This window comes from Caloenas nicobarica, chromosome 3 (assembly GCF_036013445.1).
Source record: "Caloenas nicobarica isolate bCalNic1 chromosome 3, bCalNic1.hap1, whole genome shotgun sequence".
NCBI classification, from domain to species: Eukaryota; Metazoa; Chordata; class Aves; order Columbiformes; family Columbidae; genus Caloenas; species Caloenas nicobarica.
Window position 1 is genome coordinate 107,332,248 of NC_088247.1, and position 8,983 is coordinate 107,341,230.

Genomic DNA, 8,983 nt, shown 5'->3' on the forward strand with positions numbered 1-8,983 from the left:
TAATACTATACATTCTTAGCAGGTATTTTTGGGTGAATAGAAGTCTTGGTGGCTTCATTGTAACCATTTGTAGAAGCATTTTATTCTGAATTATATGTAAAAGTAAAATAACTGTAAAATATAATACCTATAAAAAGATGCATTATGTATATTGTATATACAAGATGTTATTAGATATATGTACCCCAAATCAAGAATGATAAAATTGATCAGTTGAAGGTACACTTTAAATAAATTAGAAATACTGTATTAAACAAAGAATGATAAGAAATTCCAATCTAATTTTACTTTAGTACTTTTAATTATCTTTCTTTAATTGTGTGTTAATGAGTTAAGGCAGCATAGCTGAAAAGGCTAAGCAACCCAGTTATAAGAAAAAAAGAAGATACTAAAGAGAGATTTTCTCCTGCAAGTAAAGAAGCATATGATCTAGATCTAACTATAGGGTACCTATAACTTGAAATGTATATAATTGAAATCTATGAATACAAAAACTGCAAATACTTTTTTTATTTGCTTGGGTTTAAAATATGAAATTTATATTTTAAAGCTTTAAAAAACTTTTATATTACAATGAATTAGTAGTTCTCAGTTCTAGCTCCTCAGTTTATGAAAATGAAAAGATGTCTGCTGAGGTCACATTTTTAGGATCTCATCTGGACACTATTTTTTTGGTTGTTTTTCTTAAATTTCAATATATCATCTTCCTCCTTTCATTAAACTCTTCCTCCTATATTTATTATATCATTCCGTCATCCTTGCTGACAGCTGTCTCCTGTCTGGACATAGGAATTTTCTTGATTTATGAGAAATTTATTTCACTGGAAGCAAATCTTGTGTCCTTCTTGTTGGAGCACTTGAAAAGTGCTCAGAGCAGTATGCGTGATTAGAAGGTTTGGTGGTACCCACCAGGGGACAGCAGGAGGCCACAGTACTGGTCCATCCATGGTGGTCCCCCTGAAGGTGGCACCTTCAGGGATGCTGCTGGAGTTGGCACACCTGGGAAGACTTGGACCGCTCGTGGCGCAGACTGAGGCGTCACTGCTGGGAAGACTTTGGCAGTCAGGGACAAGCAACTGATTTCCTGCTCAGCCTAACAGATAGATTGTCCTGGTTTTGTTAATAAACAAGTTTCTCTTTTAGTGAATTTCCCTGTCAGCTAAAGCCTTCTAAATAACTGCAGTTTTCCTGAAAGCTAGATACATGTTTTGGTAGACATAGCAATGGAATGCGAGGTCATTGATAAGGATGGATGCACATCCTGCGAGAGCAGTGAACTGAAACAGGTGACCAAAAAACTGACCAACTAAAGTATTCCATCCCATTCATGTCATACTTCATATAAAAGTGGGGGATCTTGTCCCTTTTCCTGATGGCCGACATTGGGAGAGGACCTTGCGAGTTGTCCCTGCGAACTGAGGCCTAGTGACAGACTGAATCCAGTTCCGGTTGGCTGCAGAGTCCAGTTCAGGACTTCGAGTGCCGGCCCCACATCTGCCGGAGCAGTTGTTGGGACTTTTAAGATTGGTTTTGTATATTTTGTATTATTTTCTCTGTTTCTATTGGTAGCATTAGTAAAACATTTTTAATTTTTTCCAACTCTCTTCTCTCTGTCCTTCTTTCCCTCCCAATCGCCTGTCCTTACTGGGAAGCGGGGAGAGGGAGGAGCTGAAGGGGGAAGGAAGGGGAGAGCGGGTTAACAATACATCTGCCACGGTTTTGTTGTCACCCCGCAATCAAAACCACGACATAGATAAAGGATCGGATAAATGTATTTATTCAACAGATAGATAAAGGATTGGATAAATGTATTTATTCTTTGAGTGTTCTCCTCCTGTACAGATGATACACTCCAAGCCTCAGAGCTGTTGTGTTTTGGTTGCTCGAACTATGTAATTAACCCAGCATACCAACTCTATGGACCAGCTGTGCTATTATGGGTCATTAGTGTATTTGAATCAGAGTATAGTATATTGAACATATGAAGAACTATGATTTCTTTTAATTGCATTTGTCCGAGAATGTTTCATTTGATAACAAATGTTAGGTCCATCCAAAATGTAATGAAATTTCCTTTCACCTAGTTGCTAATTAACAATTACTGGACTCACATACAGACATGCTTTATTGTTATCAGTATTATGAAGAATGGAAAATGGGGTTTTTTGCAGAAACCAAGTGATAAAATACCCTCACAATAATGGTAAAGACATCATACAATTCCATTAGGAATATTCGAAGTGCCATGGTACCATCTGGATATCTCTTTGTCGAAGTGTTATTTTTCACAATTAATACAGTTTATCATACATTTATTCATTGGTGAAAGGGTAGCTGATGAACATGAGGCAAATAAAGTATACTAGTTTTTTTCTTTGCCTGAAATCAAACAGTTACACCTCTTCACAAATTGCTTTTTAAAAGTTCTTTACTTTCTATACAATTTGAAATTTAGAAAACACTAAGGAACATCTAAGAACAGGCTTTGCTTATTTGAATAAAGAATTTAGAATAACCATGAAAAGTTAGAGTAAAGTTTAACAAGAGAAGGAATGTAAAAAAACTCTCTATATTCAAAGCGAAAATATTTTAGTCATGGAGAGTATCTGTTAGATAAGTTTAAAGGATTTCCTTTCCAGTTAGAGGAATTCTAATGGCATAACAAGATACATGGTGTCATTTCTCTCAGACCAAAGCCTAGAATGTAATAACATTAACAATTTGTTCACTTTTTAACAGCATGATAATTAGTGGGAATTTAGTGAGCTGCACTGAAGTGAAATTCTCAAAAAATATTTTAAAAGCTAGCCAGTAATCTTTACTGCTGAGAATTACAGCGCCATCTTTTAAAGGTTATGCTTAAAGCCAATTTATCTATCTGTTTTTGTGTTTGCACAACATTATGACAGTGGTTCATAGAGAAGCTTTTAGGATGGTCAGAAAAAGCCATGAAGTACTTCTACTTTATAAGAGATCTACAAGTTAAGGCCTTATAATAGTATATTGAAAAAAAGTGTTTTCAAGTACGTGAACAAATAGCAGGGTTTGTATGTCTTTCTCTTAGGAATTGGCTTCATACCCTGAGATCAGGTTAAGTCATTTATTGTTGTACAGTTGCACACAACTTTTAAACCACAGCCAGTCAAGATACCAACATACTTTGTACATTCTGTGTCCACTGGGATTAAAAAAGCTGCAGTATCCCGTTGCTACCATGGTTTGTCCCCTGTGTAACAAGAGTTTTCAGTAGTTCAGCGCATTTACAGACTTACAAGCTTTTTGTTCTTAAAATTCAAAAATGTCAACAATGGGTACAACTAACATCTTGGACCTCTTTACTTCCACCGTGAGAATCACTGTAGTGCTCAGAAATGAGCATTCAGCAAAACATATAAACTTTCTGGAAATTAATATCATAAATACTAAATTGGGCAAAAAGTGTAATTTTACTTAAAGATGCTTGTACAAAAATATAAATTATACAGCAAAGTGCTTGGTGCAGTACAGTGCACTTGACATGTTTTATTGTTTTAATATGTTTTTAATAGTACATTTTTACCATTTTTCCTCTTATTCACTGAGTTATTATTAGGTAACTACAATTAATAATTTAAAGGGGCCTATTCTGCCTTTTAGTACATTTATATGGCTCCCTTGACAGTCATGAGAGTTTAAAACATACTGTGTATTCTTATATCTGGTTCCTAACATGAATCTCGTGTCACTTTCTATAGGATTTTAGATAGGGACTTTTCACATTGGTTTTACATTTGTGCTATATATGTTTTGGGGTTTATAGTACTTTTCCTCAGCCAGAAACTATGGTCTCAAGAGGCTTAGGTACACCACTTTTTTTCTCTCTGAAGTTTTCCCATGTTATTACCTCTGCTGCTGTTCCCAGGACTGGCAGAGGCAGAGACACTGTAGACTGGCTTACAGAAGCTGCAAACATCGTGTAATTTCGTGCCCTTCTAATGCAACCCTGCAGTGGCACCAAAGGGAATGAGGGCTTTATCCACACTGCCCTTAGGAGCTCTGCTTGAGTTTGGACTCAAGTTCACAAACCAAGTGGCTCTAAAAAGTTGCATTTATGCTACTCAAAAGCAAAGCACTGGGATATGAGCTGTTTCTGCAGCTTTAGTTTGACTTTCCTTACCTGGAAATTCAGTCAGCTCACTTGCAATTGAATGTGAAATGTGGGTCAGTTTTGTGACAGTGAGGACAATGAAGGAGTTTAGGCTTGCATTCTTGTTCCAAGTTAAAATGACAGAGCCAGCATCGCTTAAATTACAACTAGCTTTTTCCTATTCAATAACCCAATTCAGCCTCATTCTTTAATCCCAAATGTTGTCCTTTCACTTAACATATAGCAAGATAACTGCAATGCATTTATATACAGTTTTGTGTGTAAGAGATTTACACACATGTTTCTTGCAATCAAACGAGGAGGTCATATAGGACCCAGATTCTCAGTGAAATGATGACTTGTATTGCCATGATGCAGTGTATATATACTCTTTGTGGATGTTTCATTCCTTGGAAACTACACAATCAGGAGGTGACACTTCCATACCACTTGCACCTGCAGTATTCACAAAAATCTATGAATTATAGTATTTCAGGAAGCATGCATTGTGAAGTTTTATCTTATGGCTCCCTAAAGATTAAAAAGGCAACCTGTAAAAACCCTATTGTAGGTTTATAGGAGTGAGTAGAGAAAATGTGTTACACAATCCATTTGGACAATCTTCAGGCCACACTAGTAGTTTTTATAGTAGCCTCAGATGTCAGATGGCTCAGAGATAACAATCTTATTCTTTGATCCTTTTTTATCTCTTTTCAGCAAAATCTCACTAGGATGACTTCAAGAGTGTAATTTAGGCCCAGACAACAAAAAAAGCATAACAGGATACTCCTGTATTTCTTCTGCCTTTTAACAATATACATAGTAAGGAATAGTGGCTAGATTGCAAATCCTGGGAAACAAAGAAAACACATGCAAGCTTGAAGCTTGCAAGTTAATTCAATATTAATAAAATGTTAGCATTCATTCTGAACATATGACCAGCTTCCCTTTTCTGTGAATTTACAGGTTTCAGGAATACTCTATACCCTCCATGGAGCAGTATGATGACTTAATTGTTCTTGCAAATGACAGCTTTACTTGGCTGTGAGTTTATGAGGCAGTAAATTTGCCTCATAACTTGCAGCATTTACCCAGCACATCTCTATGATGCTGTGAGCTATTTATTACTAAGTGTATTTGGAGGGAACTGAAACGATCATATAAGCACTCAGAGGAGACATACTATGATAAAAAAGATGCTCTTCCAATTGCGTCCTTTTGGTCTCTCATTCTGTTTCCAGTTCTTTTTAAATATAAATCCACTGACATCAATCGTCTTACAGTGGTGTAAGTGGTCAGCTGGAGATGGCTAACTTGCACCAGGAATATTAAATTTAATCTATAGACTAGATACTTGTACTCATACGTGCTAGTGATGCTCAAGAAAAGGGCAAATTAACCCAAATGACTTGCTGAATTGGACTGAAGAGCCATTGTGCCAAATCGTAGATTTACGCGTAAGGCAAGAGATATATATATATATGTATATATATATAACAACACTTCCCCTGTTGAATGCAGGATGATTGGAGATCAAATATTTCCTGAATCATAAGTGGTGCCTTTTGTTTTATTTATTTTACCTTTAAATACCATCTGTCGTGCTTGTATCACTGAAAATGCTCATCCATTGTACTGGTTGTTTTCATAATGGTTGCAAATATGTAATATCATAAATGACATCAATGTCAGTAATTTAATGGACTGATGCCTAAATTATGTGAAAATAAATATCTGTTCTCAGGCTAATTCATTGTATGCAATGCATTGTATGCATTGTATGCATTGTTATTCTCAGTGGGCCTAATGTATGCTAATGCTAAATAAAGTATGTAAATCCATCCTATGAAGTCTGTTTTCCCCTTGATATATACAAATAACTCCTCCTAATGCTTGTATGAGCTAAGCCTTATTTATTGTTAACCGGAAAATACATAGCTCAGTGACAAGGAAGTCCTGATTTGTCAGTAAAGCAGTTTTGCATGTGAATGAACAAACTAGTTCAGTTAAACCGTTTTGCTCTTTGAAATGAAGTTATACCTTAATCTTCCAGTGATACTTGCCCCTACACCCCAGCTCCTGTTCACTAGTATAGATTCTGTAGATGATATATTCTTTGGACTACTTTCAGATGCAAATTTTAATGATGCGCTGCGTGGAGATAACAGGGAGCAAGACAAGATTTAGTCTTGGGAATATGGATTCATATTGAGTCAGAAGGAGAGGTACTTTCACCTCAGTATTCCCATCCCTAATCTGGACTGTTTAAACCGTGAACATGCAAAGGGGCTTTGAGACACCCCAGCAGTGTTTCTACAGTGTTTCTTGCTTTCAGGCTGGGTTACCATGGATGCTGCTGTGGCATCAACTTCTAAGCTTATGCTCCACAGACAGGAAGAAGCACAGTTTTCATCAATCCTTAACTCACATTTGTTGCCATTTCAGTCCTTGAAACAGGCAGGATGTAGGAAATTCAGAAACCTGCTTTGCACCACATTTATGCTTGCTTTTCTGGAGCTCCCATCTTCTAAGTTGTATCTCTAGGAACTTAAAACAAATTAGACAGCCAGATCTCCTTAAAAATGTTGTACTGTCTATTGAAGTACGGTATTCAGGCAGGTCAAGCAGGCCATAGCTGTGTCAGGGGACAGTAAGATTTTTCTTTGTTGTAAGATCCTCTGTGAGTAAATAATTTTTATTTATGTTTTCTTTAATCTACGCATCCAATTCTAACGCAGGTGACATGTTTGTTTTGCAGTGATACTTAGCTGAAACTAGAGCTAGCTGACAATACCTTGTATTTCTGAAAAAAACTGTGTTTGCATCAGAGCATTTGTTTTATTACTTTTCATAGCTCCTGCATTTACTCCCTGGTTTTAGAACAAAACCATGACTCAACAGAACAGCCAGAACAGGCACATTCAGTGTTAGGTCATAGACCCTCTATGAACAGAGTCAGGGAACTGCAGGAATGAGGCTTCCTCAGGCTAGAACCTGGTTGATGCCCCTGACCAACCTTCCATGGTACCCCCTGCCAGCTCCCCGTGGCCCAGCTCAGCCTCGGGCTGTCAGTCCCTTGCCCAGCGATGGTGAAGTAGTAGTGCTGGTGTCCAGACCTGGGTCTATGTTGTAGCCTTGTTTGTAGCCCAGTCTCTGCCCCTGTCTCCTGCTGCTGCTGGCTGGACAGCCTGGCTGGACCCTGTCCTTGTTCAACATTTGTGGTGGTCCATTGTGGCATGGACCCTCCTGCCAGCACCCAGCTCTGCCTGCCCTGCTCAGCTACTGCATGTCTCCACCCGATCGGCAAGGTGCCCTGAAGTGGGCGGCAGAGTTTCTTGAAAGTGCCCCCTGTGTTGGCTAAATACCAAGTTAAAGGGGAGGGCAAGAAGGAGAAGGGATGGCATTTGGGGCTGGCAGTGATGGATTTCCACTACGTTTTTCTCTAGCACTATGTACATCAAGCTTTGCTCAAACTCTGTGTTTTATCACCATATTAGTGGTGATTCATGGATGCTCGACCAGATGCAAGTGGTGTGAGGTGGCTGGTGACTCACCTGCTAGCAGGTATGTTATTTGATAACTCAACATTTTCTATGTGTCAGAGAATAACGCACACTGTAACTCACTCATGGTAGATTTAGACTTAGGGTTTTCAGAATAAGACTCTCCAGACATGCACATACATAGCTCAGGTTAAATCTGACTTTCTTTCCAAAAAGTGGGTGATTTCTTCACAGTCAGAATAATGGAAGTCATCAAACATTGACTGATACTGAGAAGCCAAAGAAAAATTTCTAGGTAGCCAGAGAATGTCACAGCATTATTTGAAAAACTCCTTATAGAGGGATGCATCCTGATATTTTAATTATCCTTTGTAGTAATGTAATCAAAAGTTAATGATGAATCATAGTTACTTGCAATGATATACTGCGGAAAAGAATTGAGAGGGAAAAATGAGGACAAAAAAGTCATAGTCTCATTTGTTAAATCTCTGATTGAGCTGTCGTTTTGATCAGTGTAGACTACTGACTGACAGATTTTCCTTTCAGTGCTGTTATTCTATCGTTCTTCTTCTACTTCACCTAATAGAGGGTTATTCCTAAATTTAGGGAAAAGTATGGAAAAATTTGGACTGAATCACTTTGAATGGTTGTTTGTACAGTTTTTACAGCCTGCACTTCAACTATAGTCACAAACATGTCCCAATTGCTATTTCTATTTTGTATAGCTTCAGCTCCTTTTCCCTAGCAATTAGCTGCAATGTAGCAGGAAAATCTTCTTTCTGTATTTCATGACCTCTTCTCTTGAGGCCCTGCCTACTTGCTGAGAGATGTAGCCAGCAGTCACCAAACTGAGTGTGTTAAGTCTACAAGCCTGTACAAATGTACATGTTTTGATCATTGGTGTTTGCATCCCTGTTAGGGAACAGGTTCTGTTCAATATTTAGCATACAGTATGTAAAGTATAACATCATCTTACTCAGTGAGGCTTACTGTCCTTGCAAATTTTTCATTTGTATTAGTGTTGCAAAAGGAAAAACAGCTGCCTATTATAGATGTGTCTGAATACAGCTGAAACTTTTAGATCAAGAAGCTTCTATACTTCCAGCTGTTTTAGAAACAGCTAGTAGGGTTTTTTTTTTCAATTAGCAAATTCCCAGGGTTTGATTTTAAACTTTATTTTTATTCCTTTTTAAAAATCCGTGTTAGCTAGTAGTCACAGAGGGGTTAAATCAAATAGGTCATCATAAAAATATAACTGAGAGACATAAATACTAGTGCAGAACACTCTTTTGTCTTCGACAAGCATGAAAAGGAGCTAAGGTATAAGAACTTTTCAAGATGAATTATATACTGT